General features: G+C 37.2%; 2 non-coding genes across 2 annotated transcripts; both read right to left on the minus strand.

The window, feature by feature from the left end:
- Positions 1-6,270: 6,270 nt before the first annotated feature.
- Positions 6,271-6,377, minus strand: LOC112420612 (small nucleolar RNA R71). Its single transcript, XR_003010785.1, has one exon. It is a non-coding gene; the product is annotated as a small nucleolar RNA R71 (small nucleolar RNA).
- Positions 6,378-12,914: 6,537 nt separating this feature from the next.
- On the minus strand, positions 12,915-13,021 carry LOC120579831 (small nucleolar RNA R71). The gene has a single exon (XR_005645574.1). It is a non-coding gene; the product is annotated as a small nucleolar RNA R71 (small nucleolar RNA).
- Positions 13,022-23,772: the final 10,751 nt, after the last annotated feature.

A 23,772-nucleotide genomic window follows, 5' to 3' on the forward strand; every position in this document is an offset into this window, starting at 1 on the left:
CCAATCCTGTTATGTATCAGAGCACCTAAAGACACACGTGAGAGATAGACCCTCACCACAACAACCTAACAACAACTTATTCTCTATCACCTGCAAGTTACCCATACGAAGGGCAACATTTCCAAGTAGAAGGGGCGAGATTTCACAAACAATAATATTAAGCATAGAATTCATCAAATGCATTTAACAACTTAAACTTCATCTATTAGTAATAATAATTCTTCATGTGATACTTCTTAATATCTCAACCAACTTCTAATCATCATTAAATTAATATTCATCATATTATATACATCATCATATAACACATAATAATCAAATCATAACCAACGTAGATCATCACATCATAAATATCATCTTTTAACACACAACATAATCATCATCTCATAATAACATAAACAACACAACATAATCAACATCATATAGCATCAAAACAACATCATAATTAATATCATAAATGGAACGCCCTAGTCGTTATTTTATTTATTTTGAATTATTTAGAGTCTTTTATATGATTTTAAATAATATTTGTTGATTATGTAGTGTGTATTATTTTATTATATAGTTTATTTTAGGTTAAATTACCGTTTTGGTCCCCTAACTATTTAATTGGTATCGGATTGATCCTCTAATTAAAAATTGATTTATTTCGGTCCTCTAAGTTTCTCACCGTTACTACATTTAGTCCTTTCTGATAGTTTTATTCAAATAAACGTTAGAGTTTGTGTTATGTGGGACCTCTAACTTTATTTATTAGTATCATTTTGGTAATATGTTTTGTTAAGGTATTATGATTAAACAGTGACTGATATTATTGGTAACTGTTATGGTTCATATGTATGTGTGAAACAGGAGGTCAGATACCCACATAACACAAACCCTAACGTTTATTTGAATAAAATTAACAGAAAAGACTAAATGTAGTAACAGTGAGAAACTTAGAGGACCGAAATATACCAATTTTTAGTTAGATGACCAATCCGATACCAATTAAATAGTTAGAGGATAAAAAAGGTAATTAAGCCGTTTATTTTAATAATAATTAGAAAAAGTGGGAATTAATATTATTTTGGAGGTTGGGGAGTTAATTAGGATTTAATAGAATTAAGGGGGAGTAAATGAAATAAGGGGAGTTATATTTTGAGGAGTTAGGAAAAGAAATAGTCAGAACTGCTTTTACGTGAAACCAAGCTTTGGGAGAGAAAACCAAGAACAAGGGAGAAGAGCCAAGAGAATCCAATTGATGTGCATTTTTCCTTCTGAATTAAGGTAAGCGTGAGGTTTGCTTCAATAGTGTGGTTAATGAATTCTAATTTTGGGTTTAACAAGTTTTGGTAGGAATTGGGGATTTAGGTTTATGATGAATTATTGGGTTTTGGGTGTAGAGATTGCTGTTCTGATGTTAGAATTAGGTTCTAGATGCATACAACACTTAGTTTTGCATCTGTAAACTAATTTGGGGAGTGAAATTGAGGAAAATGAGATTTTTGGGTAAAAACCTGCATTTTGGTCGTGCTGACATTCATCGCTCGCCTAGGCGAGTGGACTTTCCCGCCTCGCGAGTGAGCAATGTTCATAGCTCGCCCCGCGAGCAAGACAACTCGCTATGGCGAGTACCTGTGAGAAAATCATGATTTTTGAATTGTTGTTATAAGGTGTAAGATGGATAGTTTTGAGTGCTTAGATGATTTTAGAGAGGTCTGAGACAATTTTTAGATTAAAAAGATGAATATGGAAGTTAAAAATGAAGATTTAGTGAGAAAAATGTCAAAACTCCTGAGAGCACCATATTTTCATTCGCCTTGAGTTCGCCACGGCGAGCAACCCGTTTTCTTGTGCTCGCCATTGCGAGTAGATGTACTCGCGAGGCGAGTTGCCCAGTTCTGAAGCTGCTTGTTCTTTAATTGAATAATGTTGAATGAACTTGATGTATGAACATGATTATGATTATTTATGAATTTCTGGGATTGTTCGATTAATTATTCTGACTTGTTGAGGACTGTGATGTATGCTTTTATTTAATTAAATCATACATGTTGTTAAATTGTGGGTTGTGAGTCATATATACATATATGCATTTGTTGAAGTTGTATGTAGATATACACAAGTGGAGTCAGTTGCATAAACATATAAAGCGGGAGGGCTCTTGCCCCAAAACGCCTTGTCGTTCAAAGCGGGAGGACTCATATCCTGGAACACTTATTGTTCAAAGTGGTGAGGGCTACTGCCCTATAAATTGGTACCACATGCATGTGCATTGTCGAGGAGTCTTAAAGGAGTCGTCGAGTAGTTGCATGAGTCGATGTTGTTGGTTATAATTACCATTTATTGTTGATGTTGTTAATGATGATATATTTATATATTGATGAATCATTATTATGTTAGGGTGTTAGATTCAATTGATGAATTTTGCATCTATAATTATTGTTGTGATTCTCACCCCTTCTGCTTGAAAATGTTGTCTTTCCTATGGGTAACTTGCAGGTGATCCTGAGTATTAGGTGGTGACTCAAGTGTCTAGGGCTCTGATACATACGGGATGAGATTTATTTGCTTATTTTCATTCCTATGTATCAATTTTTGGAACATGTTGATGTAGCCCTTTATTTGGTTGTTGAATTTATTTTGATGAGGCTTTTATGCCAAGATTATTTTATGGAGAATTAAACAGTTGTTGTTGTTGCTTTTGATGCAAATATTCCGCTGCAAATTAATGATGTTTTTGAAGGATGTTTATTAAATAGTTTTATATTCTATTTAAGAAAATTTGAAAAGCAGTGTGACATGCCCGTTTGGTATTAGCCTCTGATGTATTATTTGTTATTTAATTGCTTTAGGGTAACGGGGTGTTACAATTGGTATCAAAGTAGGTTGGTTCGTCCGGCCAAGTAGTAGAGTCGTGTTGAGCCACATAGGATAGAGTGTCAACTCTAATGTTGCCTTTGTTTTTGTTCTGAATTGTTGTTTCTTATGTAGAACTTTGAGATTGTAACGCTCTAATCGTTATTTAATTATTTTTGATTATGTGGAGTCATTTATATGGTTTTTGGTGATTTATGTGGTGTATATATATATTTATTATATGATTTATTTTATTATTTATTTTATTAAATAATTAGAATAAGTGGAGAATATAATTAATTAGAGTTTTGGGGGTTATGTCATAAATAATATAGTTAGTGGGGAGTTAATTGCTAATTAAGGGAGTTACAATTTGGGAGTTAAGAAAGGAAAAACCAGAGAAACGTTTTTACGTGAAAACAGACAAGTTTTGGGAGAAAAGCCAAGAGCAAGGGAGAGGAGCTTAGGAACCAATTTCTGTTGCGTTATTTCTGCAATTCTAAGGTAAGGGTGAGGTTTACCGCAATCTTATAGGTTCTGAATTCTGATTTTGTTTTTAACAGGTTTATGTGGGAATTGGGAGAAGTTAGGTTTTGTTAATTAATGGGTTGTGAGTGTAGGAATCGTTGAATTGGAGTTAGAAATGGGTTCTGAGTGCATAAAACCTTTCATTGCATATATGTAAACTGATTTGGGGAGTGATTTGAAGGAAAATGGGATTTTTGGGAAAAACCTGCATTCTGCCCGTACAGAAGTTCATCGCTATCCTCGCGAGTAGCCTATGCTCGCCATAGCGAGTGAGCAACTTCGTGGCTCGCCTCGCGAGTGAGACAACTCGCCATGGCGAGTACCCTTGTGAAAATTTGGATTTTTAGAATGTTGTTATAAGTCGTAAGTTGGGTAGTATTATGTACCTTAATAATTTTAATGATGACTGGAGCAAGTTTTAGGTTAAAAAGATGATTAGGGAGCTTAGAATTGATGATTTAGTGAGAAAAATGTCATTTTTCCCGAGAGCACCAGATTTCTGTTCGCCTCGAGTTCGCCTCGAACTCGCCATGGCGAGTACCTTGTTCCCTGAGCTCGCCATAGCGAGCAGATGTGCTCGCGAGGCGAGATGCCCAGTTTTTGTTGGTTTGATTTGTGTTGTTGATGAATGTTTTATCTTTTTGATTAAGCATGGCTTGTATGTTGGTGTATTTCTCTGGATGTCTACTTTGGTTGTGATGAATGAATGCTGGCTGGATGTATATTTTTATTTAATTAAGTTTTATTTGAATGTTGTAAATTGGAGTGGTGAGTCATATATACGTATATGCTTAGGTTGGTTGGTATGTAGATATACTCAAGTGGGTAAGTTGCATAAGCATAACAGTGGGAGAGCTTCAGCTCTGGAACAACTTGTCGTTCAAAGTGGTGGAGCACTAGTTGCTCAAAGTGGTGTTAGTGGTGAGAACTTATGTCCTGATGAGAATGCTTTAACCATTCGACAGCGGTGTGGGTCACGGCCCTGATTTTGGTACCACATGCATGGGTGTTTACAGGAGTCTTAGTGGAGTGGTGATGGGTTGCATAAGTTGTTGAGTGGGTTACTAATTACCTTGTTGATTGATGAGTCATTTATATGTTATTTTAATATGCTTTTTAGTTTAGATTTTATATAATTTTATATTAGTATTATTTCCTTTTTAGGATAGTTTACTTTAAAATGCAATTTATTATATTTCAGGGAAGAATATTGGATGGAGAGAGTCTTGGAGCAAAAGAAAGGGATTTGGAGCAGATTGGACACAAAAACATGAAGATTGGGAAACAAAATATATCTCCCACAAGTCAGAAGCTTGGCACGGCCCGTGCTAGCCTTGGCACGGCCGTGCCACCCTCCAGATGCCTTTTGCTGCTTTTGCTTTGACTCCAAGCTATTCTATTTTGGCGCACAATCTACCGAGGAATATTCTAGGAATATACTTGCTTAGATTCTAAGTCAATTGTGTACTATAAATAGAGTAGCTAGCCATCACTAATATTCATCTTTACTAGGAATACAATAAGTGACATTTGCTTTTCTAAATAAAGTTCTTTTCCTTTATTTCATTGTCTTTTACTTTCATGCTTTCTCTCTTCTCCCCCATGTCTACGATGAACATGAGTGAGTAGAGTTCTTCTTGTCTTGGGATTGTTGGATAAGTCTAAATGACATAATCCTAATCAAACCAAGCCCTAAGCCTTAATCTTATGTAACCCTAATTTCTTATCTGAATTCACCGTCTTAACATGGATTAACCATTATCAAACTGTGGAAACGAAAGTGGAGGGTTTGATAATTGTTCGTCCATTATTCCAAATATCAATTCATAAAACGAAAGTGGAGCTTTGATATTCGAACAAGTGAATTCAGACAAGGATTGCAAAGTCAGCGAAATAGGCTTTGCAATCTTTGAGACATATAGTTTCGATCTTCAAGGGAACTAATAACAATCAAGTCAGCGAAATAGTCTTGGTTGTTAGAGGAACCAAAATCCAATAGTAATCAAGTTAGCGAAATAGGCTTGGTTGCTAGAGGAACTTAAGAGAAACTGTCTTGAGAAATTAGGTCTAACATAACATTATAAGCTTATGGTTTTGGTTTGGGAAGGACTTGTTATTTAGATGAAACCAACGATCCCAAGGCTCTTTTATTATATTGCTTTCAACCGTTTAAAAACCCCCAATCTACAATCTCTTCTCTCTTCTAATCATCTCTAAAGGTTAATTAAATTGAACTACTCCCTGTCGGAACGATACTCTTTATTACTACTTCGGTAAGACCGTGCACTTGCGGTTTTATCTCATCAAGTTTTTGGCGCCGCTGCCGGGGAGTAAACTAATTTAGTTAATTCTTTCTTTGTGATTAGAACTCTCTTCTCTCTTCTCTTCCTCTTCTCTTCTACTTTTCTTTCTTTTTACCACTAACTTCTTGGGTTCTCGGTTTCTTATGCGAAGAAGTAAAAGTCTCGGAGAATTTATTCCTGAGATCGAAAGGTTTTTGCATAAGAAAAAGAGAGAGAGGCACAAAATAATACCGCTATGGCTGAACGTACTCTCAAAGAGTATGCTACTCCTTCAACGGAAGAGCCACAAGCTATTATCGTGTACCCAACGGTTGCAGGTAATAACTTCGAAATCAAGCCTGCACTACTCAATTTAGTGCAGCAAAACCAGTTTTCTGGATCACCCACTGAGGATCCAAATCTCCATATTTCTTCCTTCCTTAGACTCAGTGGCACCATTAAAGAGAACCAAGAAGCCGTAAGACTTCATCTCTTTCCCTTTTCCTTAAGGGATAGAGCTAGCGCTTGGTTCCATTCCCTAGAAGTCGGTTCCATTACTTCATGGGACGATATGAGGCGAGCATTCCTCGCCCGATTCTTTCCCCCATCTAAAACAGCTAAGCTTAGAGACCAAATTACACGTTTCAATCAAAAAGATGGGGAGTCTCTCTATGAGGCGTGGGAGCGTTTCAAGGAAATGCTTAGACTTTGTCCCCACCATGGCCTAGAGAAGTGGCTTATAGTCCACATATTTTATAATGGCTTGACTTATACCACTAAAATGTCTGTTGATGCAGCTGCAGGTGGAGCACTAATGAACAAAAACTACACGGAGGCTTACGCTTTGATTGAGGACATGGCTCAAAATCACTATCAATGGCCCAACGAAAGAGCCGTCACCACTCCTACTCCCTCTAAGAAAGAGGCAGGTATATACGAAGTCTCTGAATATAACCACCTTGCTGCTAAGGTTGAGGCATTAACACAAAAAATTGAAAAACTTAATGTTAATGCTGCCCCACATTCTCCTGCATCCCCTACTTGTGAAGTCTGTGGTATAACTGGTCATACAGGTGTTGATTGTCAGTTAGGTAGTGCTGCCAATATTGAGCAACTAAATTACGCTCAATACAACCAAGGAATGAGGCCAAATCAAAATTGTTACAAAAATCCTCAAGGTTCCTATGGGCAAACAGCACCACCTGGCTATACAAACAACCAGAGAGTGGCTCAGAAATCTAGTTTGGAAATAATGTTAGAAAACTGCATGATGAATCAAAATAAACAACTTCAAGAGTTAAAAAACCAAACAGGATCTCTGAACGACTCTCTCTCCAAGCTCAATACCAAGGTTGATTCCATCGCCACACACACCAAAATACTTGAGACTCAAATCTCCCAAGTGGCCCAACAAGTGGCCACCTCTTCTCAAACACCGGGAGTCTTTCCCGGTCAACCTGAAACAAACCCCAAAGCCCATGTCAACGCTATTTTTCTAAGGGGTAGCAAGATAGAAGAGACTGTTACTAAGGCTAAAAATGTCAAGAGGGAGAGTGTCAGGTGTCTAGGTAAGAATGGTGTGATAAACCGTGAGAAACTGCTTGATAAGAACAAAGCCCTAACACCCTTAAGGCTTACTAAGCTCAACTTGGAGGCTCAATTCACCAAACTCTTTAACATAATTAGCAAGTTTTTAAAAGAAATTTTTGTCTCATATGCCTCTATACGCCAAGTTTTTAAAAGAAATTTTTTCAAAGAAAAAGGCTATAGATCATAATGACACAATAGCTTTGACAAAGGACAATAATGCAATCATCAAGAAGCCACCTACAAAGCTTAGAGATCCAGGAAGTTTTGCCATCCCTTGTATGATAGGGAATGAAACCTTAAACCATGCCTTATGTGACTTGGGAGCTAGTGTTAGTCTGTTGCCCTTACCCCTCTTTACAAGGCTGGGGTTGGGCAAGCTAAAGCCTACCGAAACAACATTGAAGTTAGCCGATCGTTCTGATATCCAACCTGTCGGATATGTCGAGGACATCCCCGTCAAAATAGAAGGGATAGAAATCCCAACTGATTTCATGGTACTTGACATAGATGAGGACAATGTGTGCCCTATAATCTTAGGACGACCCTTTCTCGCCACTGCGGGTGCTCTAGTAGATGTTCAAAATGGTAGGATTGTTTTTCAAGTGAGTGATGAGTTGATAGGATTTGAGTTGGAGAATTATATGAAAGGTCCCGCCCTCTATTCTTGTAATATGATTAAAGGTCATAAAGTGAAAGAACGCTTCTTAGCGCCATCTACACAACATGACCTCTTTGATCCATTCTAAGGACACTTTCCTAACGTCAAGCTAATGACAATAAACGAGCGCTTCGTGGGAGGCAACCCACGCATTTAACTGCTTTTGTTTTTGTTTTTAAGTTATTTTGTAGGTAATTGTCCGAAGGTGATTCAAGCAAAACGAGAAAAATTTTGAGGCCACTGTCCAGAACCTTGGCACGGCCCGTGCTCACACTGGCACGGCCGTGCCATATCACGCCTATCCAAAACCACCCAAAAATCCAGAAAGTTGGCACGGCCTGTGCTAAGGTTGGCACGGCCGTGGCCGACCACAGGTAAGGATAAACCCACCTTTTCATCTTCTTCTTCCCTCATTCTCCACCACAAACTCTCTCTCCATTTACACTACTCTCAAAAACCTCCATAACCATAGAATTTCAAAGCTTCCATATCTCCCCCAAAACCTCACCATTTCACATAATTTCTTCACCCAATCAATCACAAACCCATTCCAAACATAACCCATCAATCAAAAACAACTTTCCTCCACCCCTCCCGAATATCATCAAATTCGTAGCCCCCATTCACCTACCTAAAAACCCACAAATTCTTCATCAATTCACCCAATCCAACTCCTATCACTTACTCAAACCCCAACCCCATTACCCAACCAACCTTTTCTACTCAAAACAATTCCCAAAACCCCACCCCCACCCAAAACACAAACGGTCATCCAAGGTTTCGGATAAATGGCATCTAGGAAAGGTGGAGCAAGCTCTTCTGGATGACCACAACAAAAGAAGAAAACTCAAGCCAAGAATCATGGAATAATCTTCAAGGACACCAAGCAAAGGGACAGGTATAAAATTCTTCTCTCTAAACCTTTGCATCCTTGTCGATATCCAGATCCTTATACTTTGAGTGTGCTAGGACTAAGGGATAATGTGTTTAGCTTACTAGGAAATTTAGGATGGGTTGATATGCTTAGACCTATGAAGGGCTTCGAAAATTTCACTTATGAATTCTTAAGTTCTATTGAATTTACGAAGGATAAGGTGAACTTTGAAAACCCCGATCATAGAGTTTCCTTCCGACTTTTGAATATGGATTATGAGATGTCTCTTGAAAATTTCTGTTTAGAGATGGACTTTGCAAATGCGGGGTTCATCCATGACTCTTGGAATCCAAATTTAAAGTCGGAACACTATGACCCCGCTCTCTTTTGGAAACGCATTACCGGGTTAAGGCAATACAATCCTCGCAACAACAAGGCTAGTAACATTCACAACCCTGTGCTTAGATACCTCCAGAGAGTCATGGCTTGTACAATTTGGGGTAGAAAAGAAGTAGGAACAACTAGGACGGATGAACTTTTTATGCTTTGGGCAATGCTTAATAACAATCCCGTTAATACTTGTTTCTACCTACTTGACTACCTTTCCTCCATAGGAGCTAGACCTGACAATAGAGCTGAGATAGTAGTCGGTGGTATCATTACCTTCATCGCTAGAAAGTTTGGAGTAAGTGAAGAAGATGGGATAAATCCAATTGAGGGCAACAATAGACTTAACATTGAAACCCTTGTTGCTATGAACTTCATTAAGATTCACCCACCCATGACTTATGCACTTCAACTTCGTATACCACTTTTGTTTTTACTTCCTAACCCATCTCGGACTAACCCCGAGGTGGAGGAAAATTTGTAGTATGTTGGTGATGGATTACAGGTACATGAAGAGCATAATCAAGGTGACGAAGAGGGTGCCCACATGCACCATGAAGAAGAGCCCCATGACCATAACGACAACAATGAAAGGTGGGCATGGATGCAAACCGAGGTACAAAGGATAAGAACCGAGCAACAAAGGCAAGGTGTTGACTTATCTGGGCTAAGAAATGATGTCCTACGGGGCAACCGCATATCCGAAGAAAATAACCAAATGCTTCGGAACATGATGCAACATTTACACCTTCAGGGCTCTCCCTATGGACCTCAATAAAAATGTGAGCTTTCCTCTTCCTCTTTTTCACCTTATCTCTTTCATCTCTATCTCACTCTTCTACCTCTCCTTCTCTGTTACTTTTCTTTTATCTTGAATCATTGAGGACAATGCTTCTCCTAAGTGTGGGGGGAGCCTAATAAAGTGTCTTTAGTCGTAGTGTTTCCAAACGCCCTTGAACTTTATTCTTTTGTTCTGTTTTATTGTAAAAGGCATGGTTAAGTAGCTAATTTTTATTAAAAATATCATGACACAAAAATTTTCATTGTCTCCTCTTATTTTGTTGATTCTTGTACATGAAAGCAAACTCTTGTGTTTTAAGTCTTCTTGATATACCCACATCTTGTTTTAAAGTGAATAAAATTCTCCAATGAGAAAAACACAAAGTTGCTTCCCTTGAGTAAATGTATGAATAGGTATTTTAAGGAAACACATTTTAATCTTAGTGGTGCATTAACCTTTAAAGATTCTCAAAGCGCCAGTAGTATAAGTGAGTATAAGGGAGATCATAAAAAGCCAAAAAGCCAAATAATTCCAAGATCTCATCACTGAATCTAGATTGGGGAAGGAGGTAGGCCCTCCAACTTCCTACGTGAAGGTGATTGTTATCTTGAGAAAAACTTTAAAAAGCGTCGTTGAAACTAGATTGGGGAAGGAGGTAGGCCCTCCGACTTCCTACGTGAAGACGATGTTTTAAGGAATATCATTGAATCTAGATTGGGGAAGGGGGTAGGCCCTCCGACCTCCTACGTGAAAATGTTGTTCCTTAAATAAAGAACTTAAAATGTGCATATGGCAAAAGAACAAAGATTCTCAAAAACTCCCATCTCTCTTATATGAATTGTAGAAGGAATTTTTCTTGGTTAGTTTAGTGCTAGGATTAGACCATGTTTCCTCATTATACCTATCTTATACAGGAGCAAGAAAAGGGTTGGACTTGACACACACACTCACTTGAAACTTGATTGTTGGGTAGAATAAAGATTTCAAGAAATACTTGAGTTTGTGATTAGTGTACATTTTGGGATTTAAGCCCTTGAGGAGACATGTGCTTTAATTAATTGTCATTTGATTTAACTGTTGATGCTACTATGTTTATGCCTTTTGCTTGAGGACAAGCAAAGATTCAGGTATGGGGGAGTTTGATAAGTCATTTATATGTTATTTTAATATGCTTTTTAGTTTAGTTTTAATTAGATTTTATATAATTTTATATTAGTATTATTTCCTTTTTAGGATAGTTTACTTTAAAATGCAATTTATTATATTTCAGGGAAGAATATTGGATGGAGAGAGTCTTGGAGCAAAAGAAAGGGATTTGGAGCAGATTGGACACAAAAACATGAAGATTGGGAAACAAAATATATCTCCCACAAGTCAGAAGCCTGGCACGACCCGTGCTAGCCTTGGCACGGCCGTGCCACCCTCCAGATGCCTTTTGCTGCTTTTGCTTTGACTCCAAGCTATTCTATTTTGGCGCACAATCTACCGAGGAATATTCGAGGAATATACTTGCTTAGATTTTAAGTCAATTGTGTACTATAAATAGAGTAGCTAGCCATCACTAATATTCATCTTTACTTGGAATACAATAAGTGACATTTGCTTTTCTAAATAAAGTTCTTTTCCTTTATTTCATTGTCTTTTACTTTCATGCTTTCTCTCTTCTCCCCCATGTCTACGATGAACATGAGTGAGTAGACTTCTTCTTGTCTTGGGATTGTTGGATAAGTCTAAATGACATAATCCTAATCAAACCAAGCCCTAAGCCTTAATCTTATGTAACCCTAATTTCTTATCTGAATTCACCGTCTTAACATGGATTAACCATTATCAAACTGTGGAAACGAAAGTGGAGGGTTTGATAATTGTTCGTCCATTATTCCAAATATCAATTCATAAAACGAAAGTGGAGCTTTGATATTCGAACAAGTGAATTCAGACAAGGATTGCAAAGTCAGCGAAATAGGCTTTGCAATCTTTGAGACATATAGTTTCGATCTTCAAGGGAACTAATAACAATCAAGTCAGCGAAATAGGCTTGGTTGTTAGAGGAACCAAAATCCAATAGTAATCAAGTCAGCGAAATAGGCTTGGTTGCTAGAGGAACTTAAGAGAAACTGTCTTGAGAAATTAGGTCTAACATAACATTATAAGCTTATGGTTTTGGTTTGAGAAGGACTTGTTATTTAGATGAAACCAACGATCCCAAGGCTCTTTTATTATATTGCTTTTAACCGTTTAAAACCCCCAATTTACAACCTCTTCTCTCTTCTAATCATTTCTAAAGGTTAACTAAATTAAACTACTCCCTGTCGGAACGATACTCTCTTATACTACTTCGGTAAGACCGTGCACTTGCGGTTTTATCTCATCAAGTTTTTGGCGCCGCTGCCGGGGAGTAAACTAATTTAATTAACTCTTTCTTAGTGATTAGAACTCTCTTCTCTTTTCTCTTCCTCTTCTCTTCTATTTTTCTTTCTTTTTGTTTTTACCACTAACTTCTTGGGTTCTCGGTTTCTTATGCGAAGAAGTAAAAGTCTCGGAGAATTTATTCCTGAGATCGAAAGGTTTTTGCATAAGAAAAAGAGAGAGGCACAAAATAATACCGCTATGGCTGAACGTACTCTCAAAGAGTATGCTACTCCTTCAACGGAAGAGCCACAAGCTATTATCGTGTACCCAACGGTTGCGGGTAATAACTTCGAAATCAAGCCTGCACTACTCAATTTAGTGCAGCAAAACCAGTTTTCTGGATCACCCACTGAGGATCTAAATCTCCATATTTCTTCCTTCCTTAGACTCAGTGGCACCATTAAAGAGAACCAAGAAGCCGTAAGACTTCATCTCTTTCCCTTTTCCTTAAGGGATAGAGCTAGCGCTTGGTTCCATTCCCTAGAAGTCGGTTCCATTACTTCATGGGACGATATGAGGCGAGCATTCCTCGCCCGATTCTTTCCCCCATCTAAAACAGCTAAGCTTAGAGACCAAATTACACGTTTCAATCAAAAAGATGGGGAGTCTCTCTATGAGGCGTGGGAGCGTTTCAAGGAAATGCTTAGACTTTGTCCCCACCATGGCCTAGAGAAGTGGCTTATAGTCCACACATTTTATAATGGCTTGACTTATACCACTAAAATGTCTGTTGATGCAGCTGCAGGTGGAGCTCTAATGAACAAAAACTACACGGAGGCTTACGCTTTGATTGAGGACATGACTCAAAATCACTATCAATGGACCAACGAAAGAGCCGTCACCACTCCTACTCCCTCTAAGAAAGAGGCAGGTATATACGAAGTCTCTGAATATAACCACCTTGCTGCTAAGGTTGAGGCATTAACACAAAAAATTGAAAAACTTAATGTTAATGCTGCCCCACCTTCTCCTGCATCCCCTACTTGTGAAGTCTGTGGTATAACTGGTCATACTGGTGTTGATTGTCAGTTAGGTAGTGCTGCCAATATTGAGCAACTAAATTACGCTCAATACAACCAAGGAATGAGGCCAAATCAAAATTGTTACAAAAATCCTCAAGGTTCCTATGGGCAAACAGCACCGCCTGGCTATACAAACAACCAGAGAGTGGCTCAGAAATCTAGTTTGGAAATAATGTTAGAAAACTGCATGATGAATCAAAATAAACAACTTCAAGAGTTAAAAAACCAAACAGGATCTCTGAACGACTCTCTCTCCAAGCTCAATACCAAGGTTGATTCCATCGCCACACACACCAAAATACTTGAGACTCAAATCTCCCAAGTGGCCCAACAAGTGGCCACCTCTTCTCAAACACCGGGAGTCTTTCCCGGTCAACCTGAAACAAACCCCAAAGCCCATGTCAACGCTATTTTTCTAAGGGGTAGCAAGATAGAAGAGACTCTTACTAAGGCTAAAAATGTCAAGAGGGAGAGTGTTAGGTGTCTAGGTAAGAATGGTGTGATAAACCGTGAGAAACCACTTGATAAGAACAAAGCCCTAACACCCTTAAGGCTTACTAAGCTCAACTTAGAGGCTCAATTCACTAAACTCTTTAACATAATTAGCAAAATTTGCATTAAAATCCCCTATGCTGAAGCTTTGTCTCATATGCCTCTATACGCCAAGTTTTTAAAAGAAATTTTTTCAAAGAAAAAGGCTATAGATCATAATGACACAATAGCTTTGACAAAGGACAATAATGCAATCATCAAGAAGCCACCTACAAAGCTTAGAGATCCAGGAAGTTTTACCATCCCTTGTATGATAGGGAATGAAACCTTAAACCATGCCTTATGTGACTTGGGAGCTAGTGTTAGTCTGTTGCCCTTACCCCTCTTTACAAGGCTGGGGTTGGGCAAGCTAAAGCCTACCGAAACAACATTGAAGTTAGCCGATCGTTCTGATATCCAACCTGTCGGATATGTCGAGGACATCCCCGTCAAAATAGAAGGGATAGAAATCCCAACTGATTTCATGGTACTTGACATAGATGAGGACAATGCGTGCCCTATAATCTTAGGACGACCCTTTCTCGCCACTGCGGGTGCTCTAGTAGATGTTCAAAATGGTAGGATTGTTTTTCAAGTGAGTGATGAGTTGATAGGATTTGAGTTGGAGAATTATATGAAAGGTCCCGCCCTCTATTCTTGTAATATGATTAAAGGTCATAAAGTGAAAGAACGCTTCTTAGCGCCATCTACACAACATGACCTCTTTGATCCATTCTAAGGACACTTTCCTAACGTCAAGCTAATGACAATAAACGAGCGCTTCGTGGGAGGCAACCCACGCATTTAACTGCTTTTGATTTTGTTTTTAAGTTATTTTGTAGGTAATTGTCCGAAGGTGATTCAAGCAAAACGAGAAAAATTTTGAGGCCACTGTCCAGAACCTTGGCACGGCCCGTGCTCACACTGGCACGGCCGAATATCAATCACAAACCCATTCCAAACATAACCCATCAATCAAAAACAACTTTCCTCCACCCCTCCCGAATATCATCAAATTCGTAGCCCCCATTCACCTACCTAAAAACCCACAAATTCTTCATCAATTCACCCAATCCAACTCCTATCACTTACTCAAACCCCAACCCCATTACCCAACCAACCTTTTCTACTCAAAACAATTCCCAAAACCCCACCCCCACCCAAAACACAAACGGTCATCCAAGGTTTCGGATAAATGGCATCTAGGAAAGGTGGAGCAAGCTCTTCTGGATGACCACAACAAAAGAAGAAAACTCAAGCCAAGAATCATGGAATAATCTTCAAGGACACCAAGCAAAGGGACAGGTATAAAATTCTTCTCTCTAAACCTTTGCATCCTTGTCGATATCCAGATCCTTATACTTTGAGTGTGCTAGGACTAAGGGATAATGTGTTTAGCTTACTAGGAAATTTAGGATGGGTTGATATGCTTAGACCTATGAAGGGCTTCGAAAATTTCACTTATGAATTCTTAAGTTCTATTGAATTTACGAAGGATAAGGTGAACTTTGAAAACCCCGATCATAGAGTTTCCTTCCGACTTTTGAATATGGATTATGAGATGTCTCTTGAAAATTTCTGTTTAGAGATGGACTTTGCAAATGCGGGGTTCATCCATGACTCTTGGAATCCAAATTTAAAGTCGGAACACTATGACCCCGCTCTCTTTTGGAAACGCATTACCGGGTTAAGGCAATACAATCCTCGCAACAACAAGGCTAGTAACATTCACAACCCTGTGCTTAGATACCTCCAGAGAGTCATGGCTTGTACAATTTGGGGTAGAAAAGAAGTAGGAACAACTAGGACGGATGAACTTTTTATGCTTTGGGCAATGCTTAATAACAATCCCGTTAATACTTGTTTCTACCTACTTGACTACCTTTCCTCCATAGGAGCTAGACCTGACAATAGAGCTGAGATAGTAGTCGGTGGTATCATTACCTTCATCGCTAGAAAGTTTGGAGTAAGTGAAGAAGATGGGATAAATCCAATTGAGGGCAACAATAGACTTAACATTGAAACCCTTGTTGCTATGAACTTCATTAAGATTCACCCACCCATGACTTATGCACTTCAACTTCGTATACCACTTTTGTTTTTACTTCCTAACCCATCTCGGACTAACCCCGAGGTGGAGGAAAATTTGTAGTATGTTGGTGATGGATTACAGGTACATGAAGAGCATAATCAAGGTGACGAAGAGGGTGCCCACATGCACCATGAAGAAGAGCCCCATGACCATAACGACAACAATGAAAGATGGGCATGGATGCAAACCGAGGTACAAAGGATAAGAACCGAGCAACAAAGGCAAGGTGTTGACTTATCTGGGCTAAGAAATGATGTCCTACGGGGCAACCGCATATCCGAAGAAAATAACCAAATGCTTCGGAACATGATGCAACATTTACACCTTCAGGGCCCTCCCTATGGACCTCAATAAAAATGTGAGCTTTCCTCTTCCTCTTTTTCACCTTATCTCTTTCATCTCTATCTCACTCTTCTACCTCTCCTTCTCTGTTACTTTTCTTTTATCTTGAATCATTGAGGACAATGCTTCTCCTAAGTGTGGGGGGAGCCTAATAAAGTGTCTTTAGTCGTAGTGTTTCTAAACGCCCTTGAACTTTATTCTTTTGTTCTGTTTTATTGTAAAAGGCATGGTTAAGTAGCTAATTTTTATTAAAAATATCATGACACAAAATTTTTCATTGTCTCCTCTTATTTTGTTGATTCTTGTACATGAAAGCAAACTCTTGTGTTTTAAGTCTTCTTGATATACCCACATCTTGTTTTAAAGTGAATAAAATTCTCCAATGAGAAAAACACAAAGTTGCTTCCCTTGAGTAAATGTATGAATAGGTATTTTAAGGAAACACGTTTTAATCTTAGTGGTGCATTAACCTTTAAAGATTCTCAAAGCGCCAGTAGTATAAGTGAGTATAAGGGAGATCATAAAAAGCCAAAAAGCCAAATAATTCCAAGATCTCATCACTGAATCTAGATTGGGGAAGGAGGTAGGCCCTCCAACTTCCTACGTGAAGGTGATTGTTATCTTGAGAAAAACTTTAAAAAGCGTCGTTGAAACTAGATTGGGGAAGGAGGTAGGCCCTCCGACTTCCTACGTGAAGACGATGTTTTAAGGAATATCATTGAATCTAGATTGGGGAAGGGGGTAGGCCCTCCGACCTCCTACGTGAAAATGTTGTTCCTTAAATAAAGAACTTAAAATGTGCATATGGCAAAAGAACAAAGATTCTCAAAAACTCCCATCTCTCTTATATGAATTGTAGAAGGAATTTTTCTTGGTTAGTTTAGTGCTAGGATTAGACCATGTTTCCTCATTATACCTATCTTATACAGGAGCAAGAAAAGGGTTGGACTTCACACACACACTCACTTGAAACTTGATTGTTGGGTAGAATAAAGATTTCAAGAAATACTTGAGTTTGTGATTAGTGTACATTTTGGGATTTAAGCCCTTGAGGAGACATGTGCTTTAATTAATTGTCATTTGATTTAACTGTTGATGCTACTATGTTTATGCCTTTTGCTTGAGGACAAGCAAAGATTCAAGTATGGGGGAGTTTGATGAGTCATTTATATGTTATTTTAATATGCTTTTTAGTTTAGTTTTAATTAGATTTTATATAATTTTATATTAGTATTATTTCCTTTTTAGGATAGTTTACTTTAAAATGCAATTTATTATATTTCAGGGAAGAATATTGGATGGAGAGAGTCTTGGAGCAAAAGAAAGGGATTTGGAGCAGATTGGACACAAAAACATGAAGATTGGGAAACAAAATATATCTCCCACAAGTCAGAAGCCTGGCACGACCCGTGCTAGCCTTGGCACGGCCGTGCCACCCTCCAGATGCCTTTTGCTGCTTTTGCTTTGACTCCAAGCTATTCAATTTTGGCGCACAATCTACCGAGGAATATTCGAGGAATATACTTGCTTAGATTTTAAGTCAATTGTGTACTATAAATAGAGTAGCTAGCCATCACTAATATTCATCTTTACTTGGAATACAATAAGTGACATTTGCTTTTCTGAATAAAGTTCTTTTCCTTTATTTCATTGTCTTTTACTTTCATGCTTTCTCTCTTCTCTCCCATGTCTACGATGAACATGAGTGAGTAGACTTCTTCTTGTCTTGGGATTGTTGGATAAGTCTAAATGACATAATCCTAATCAAACCAAGCCCTAAGCCTTAATCTTATGAAACCCTAATTTCTTATCTGAATTCACCGTCTTAACATGGATTAACCATTATCAAACTGTGGAAACGAAAGTGGAGGGTTTGATAATTGTTCGTCCATTATTCCAAATATCAATTCATAAAACGAAAGTGGAGCTTTGATATTCGAACAAGTGAATTCAGACAAGGATTGCAAAGTCAGCGAAATAGGCTTTGCAATCTTTGAGACATATAGTTTCGATCTTCAAGGGAACTAATAACAATCAAGTCAGCGAAATAGGCTTGGTTATTAGAGGAACCAAAATCCAATAGTAATCAAGTCAGCGAAATAGGCTTGGGTGCTAAAGGAACTTAAGAGAAACTGTCTTGAGAAATTAGGTCTAACATAACATTATAAGCTTATGGTTTTGGTTTGAGAAGGACTTGTTATTTAGATGAAACCAACGATCCCAAGGCTCTTTTATTATATTGCTTTTAACCGTTTAAAACCCCCAATTTACAACCTCTTCTCTCTTCTAATCATTTCTAAAGGTTAACTAAATTAAACTACTCCCTGTCGGAACGATACTCTCTTATACTACTTCGGTAAGACCGTGCACTTGCGGTTTTATCTCATCAACCATGATGAGGCATACCATGACCATAATGAAGATGAAACAAATGAGGATGCAAGATGGGCATGGATGACTACCGAGGTTGAAAGAATAAACACCGAGCAACAAAGGCAAGGTGTTGAACTCATGAGCATAAGGCATGATGTCCAAAGGAGCAACCGCATATCCGAAGAAAATAACCAAATGCTTCGGAACATGATGCACCACTTTCACCTCCAAGGTCCTCCATATGGACCTCAATGATAAAGATGTGAGCTTTCCTCTTCCACTCTTCCCTTCTTATCTTTCTCCTTCTTCTTCTGCTTCTTCTTCTTCTACCTCTCCTTCTCTGTTATTTTTCTTTTATCTTGAATCATTGAGGACAATGCTTCTCCTAAGTGTGGGGGGAGCCTAATAAAGTGTCTTTAGTCGTAGTGTTTCCAAACTCCCTTGAACTTTATTCTTTTGTTCTGTTTTATTGGAAAAGGCATGGTGAAGTAGCTAAGTTTTATTGAAAAAAAATCATGACACAAAAATTTTCATTGTCTCCTCTTATTTTGTTGATTCTTGTACATGAAAGCAAATTCTTGTGTTTTAAGTCTTCGTGATATAACCACATCTTGTTTCAAAGTGAATAAAATTCTCCAAATGAGAAAAACACAAAGTTGCTTCCCTTGAGTAAATGTATGAATAGGTATTTTAAGGAAACACATTCTAATCTTAGTGGTACATTAACCTTTAAAAATTCTCAAAGCGCTAGTAGTATAAGTGAGTATAAGGGAGATCATAAAAAGCCAAAAAGCCAAATAATTCCAAGGTCTCATCACTGAATCTAGATTGGGGAAGGAGGTAGGCCCTCCGACTTCCTACATGAAGGTGATTGTTATCTTGAGAAAAACTTTAAAAAGCATTGTTGAAACTAGATTGGGGAAGGAGGTAGGCCCTCCGACTTCCTACGTGAAGACGATGTTTTAAGGAATATCATTGAATCTAGATTGGGGAAGGGGGTAGGCCCTCCGACCTCCTACGTAAAAATGTTGTTCCTTAAATAAAGAACTTAAAATGTGCATATGGCAAAAGAACAAAGATTCTCAAAAACTCCCATCTCTCTTATATGAATTGTAGAAGGAATTTTTCTTGGTTAATTTAGTGCTAGGATTAGACCATGTTTCCTCATTTTACCTATCTTATACAAGAGCAAGAAAAGGGTTGGACTTCACACACACACTCACTTGAAACTTGATTGTTGGGTAGAATAAAGATTTCAAGAAATACTTGAGTTTGTGATTAGTGTACATTTTGGGATTAAAGCCCTTGAGGAGACATGTGCTTTAATTAACTGTCATTTGATTTAACTATTGATGCTACTATGTTTATGCCTTTTGCTTGAGGACAAGCAAAGATTCAAGTATGGGGGAGTTTGATGAGTCATTTATATGTTATTTTAATATGCTTTTTAGTTTATATTTTATATAATTTTATATTAGTATTATTTCCTTTTTAGGATAGTTTACTTTAAAATGCAATTTATTATATTTCAGGGAAGAATATTGGATGGAGAGAGTCTTGGAGCAAAAGAAAGGGATTTGGAGCAGATTGGACACAAAAACATGAAGATTGGGAAACAAAATATATCTCCCACAAGTCAGAAGCTTGGCACGGCCCGTGCTAGCCTTGGCACGGCCGTGCCACCCTCCAGATGCCTTTTGCTGCTTTTGCTTTGACTCTAAGCTATTCTATTTTGGCGCACAATCTACCGAGGAATATTCTAGGAATATACTTGCTTAGATTCTAAGTCAATTGTGTACTATAAATAGAGTAGCTAGCCATCACTAATATTCATCTTTACTGGGAATACAATAAGTGACATTTGCTTTTCTAAATAAAGTTCTTTTCCTTTATTTCATTGTCTTTTACTTTCATGCTTTCTCTCTTCTCCCCCATGTCTACGATGAACATGAGTGAGTAGACTTCTTCTTGTCTTGGGATTGTTGGATAAGTCTAAATGACATAATCCTAATCAAACCAAGCCCTAAGCCTTAATCTTATGTAACCCTAATTTCTTATCTGAATTCACCGTCTTAACATGGATTAACCATTATCAAACTGTGGAAACGAAAGTGGAGGGTTTGATAATTGTTCGTCCATTATTCCAAATATCAATTCATAAAACGAAATTGGAGCTTTGATATTCGAACAAGTGAATTCAGACAAGGATTGCAAAGTCAGCGAAATAGGCTTTGCAATCTTTGAGACATATAGTTTCGATCTTCAAGGGAACTAATAACAATCAAGTCAGCGAAATAGGCTTGGTTGTTAGAGGAACCAACATCCAATAGTAATCAAGTCAGCAAAATAGGCTTGGTTGCTAGAGGAACTTAAGAGAAACTGTCTTGAGAAATTAGGTCTAACATAACATTATAAGCTTATGGTTTTGGTTTGGGAAGGACTTGTTATTTAGATGAAACCAACGATCCCAAGGCTCTTTTATTATATTGCTTTCAACCGTTAAAAAACCCCCAATCTACAATCTCTTCTCTCTTCTAATCATCTCTAAAGGTTAATTAAATTGAACTACTCCCTGTCGGAACGATACTCTTTATTACTACTTCGGTAAGACCGTGCACTTGCGGTTTTATCTCATCATTGATGATATGTGAAAATGATGATATATATATATATATATATATATATATATATATTATTGATGAATTATATGATAGGGTGTTAGATTCAAATGATGCATTCTTTATCTATATTTTTGTTGTGAATCTCACCCCTTCTGCTTGAAAATGTTGCCCTTCCTATGGGTAACTTGCAGGTGATCCTGAGTAGTTGGTGGTGGCTCAAAGTGTCTAGGGCTCTGATACGTGCGATGGGACTTATAGTTTAATTTCTTCCTATGTATCAATTTTTGGAACAAGCTGATGTAACCTTTGTTAATTGTTGAATTATTATGTTGAGGCCTTGTGCCAAGATTTATTGTTGGATGATGGTGTTTAATGTTGAGAATTTTCCGCTGCAAATTAATGAAGTTTTATGAAGAATGTTTATCAAATAGTTATATTCTATTTAAGAAATTTTGAATAGTAGTGTGACATGCCGTTTTGGTGATAAACTCTGATTTTATAATTATTATTAAATGATTTTTGGGAAACTGATGAGTCATTTATATGTTATTTTAATATGCTTTCTAGTTTAGATTTTATATAATTTTATGTTAGTATTATTTCCTTTTTAGGATAGTTTACTTTAAAATGCAATTTATTATATTTCAGGAAAGAATATTTGATGGAGAGAGTCTTGGAGCAAAAGAAAGGGATTTGGAGCAGATTGGACACAAAAACATGAAGATTGGGAAGCAAAATATATCTCCCACAAGTCAGAAGCTTGGCACGGCCCGTGCTAGCCTTGGCACGGCCGTGCCACCCTCCAGATGCCTTTTGCTGCTTTTGCTTTGACTCCAAGCTATTCTATTTTGGCGCACAATCTACCGAGGAATATTCTAGGAATATACTTGCTTAGATTTTAAGTCAATTGTGTACTATAAATAGAGTAGCTAGCCATCACTAATATTCATCTTTTCTTGGAATGCAATATGTGACAATTGTCTTTCTAATAAAAGTTCATTTTACTTTATTGTTATTTACTTTTATGCTTTCTCTCTTCTTCCCCTTGTCTACGATGAACGTCAGTGAGTAGACTTCTCTCGTCTTGGGATTGTTGGATAAGTCTAATGACATAATCCTAATCAAACCAAGCTTTAAACCTTAATCTTATGTAACCCTAATTCCTTATCTAAATTCACCGCTTTAACATGGATCAACCATTATCAAACTGTGGAAACGAAAGTGGAGGGTTTGATAATTGTTTATCCATCATCTCAAATATCAATTCATAAAACGAAAGTGGAGCTTTGATATTCGAACAAGTGAATTTAGACAAGGATTGCAAAGTCAGCGAAATAGGCTTTGCAATCTTTGAGACATATAGTTTCGATCTTCAAGGGAACTAATAACAATCAAGTCAGCGAAATAGGCTTGGTTGCTAGAGGAACAAAAGAGAAACTGTCTTGAGAAATTAGGTCTAACATAAAGTTATAAGTTTAATAGTTTGGTTTGTGAAGGACTTGTCATTAGGATGAACCAATGATTCCAAGGCTTTTATCTTTTATTATTATTTCCTTTTAAATATATAAAAATACAACTTTCTACCTTCTATACTTTAATTTTAATCATTGTTAAAAGATAATTGAATTCATAACTCCCTATCGGAACGATACTCTTATTTTACTACTTCGGTAAGACCGTGCACTTGCGGTTTTATCCCATCAAGTTTTTGGCGCCGCTGCCGGGGAGTTATTGTAATTTGATTAACTTTTTAATAGTGGTTAGTCTAAAAAAAAATTATATAAAAAAAAATAGTATATATATATATATATTTATAAAATATTTTATTTCCTTTTTTCTTACCTTTTTATTTTTTATATTTTTTATATATTTATAATATATTTTATTTCCTTCTCTTATTTTATTTTATTTTATATATATATATATATATATATATATATATATATATATATCTCCCTCTCTATAAAAAATAAAAAAATAAAAAATAAAAAATAAAAATATATATATATTTATATATAAAATCTCTCTCCCTCTATTTCTCCTTATTTTTTTAATTTTATTTTTATTTATTTTTTTTATTTTATTTTATTTTATTTTTATTATTTTTTATTTTCTATCCTTAACCGCTTTGATTTCAGGGATGGCTCAAAGAAACACACAGTAATAACGATATGGCTGAGAAACATGCTCTCAAAGAGTATGGAATCACATCTTCAGATGAGCCGTACGATGCTATTGTGTACCCAACGGTTGAGGATATTAAATTTGAAATAAAGTCTGCACTTGTTTACCTGGTGCAGCAAAATCAATTTTTCGGATCACCCACTGAGGATCCGAATTTTCATGTTTCAATTTTTTTAAGACTCAGTGGAACTTTGAAGGCAAACCAAGAGGCCGTAAGGCTGCACCTCTTTCCTTTCTCTTTGAGGGATAGAGCT

The sequence above is a fragment of the Medicago truncatula genome, chromosome 3 (assembly GCF_003473485.1).
Source record: "Medicago truncatula cultivar Jemalong A17 chromosome 3, MtrunA17r5.0-ANR, whole genome shotgun sequence".
Classification (NCBI taxonomy): domain Eukaryota; kingdom Viridiplantae; phylum Streptophyta; class Magnoliopsida; order Fabales; family Fabaceae; genus Medicago; species Medicago truncatula.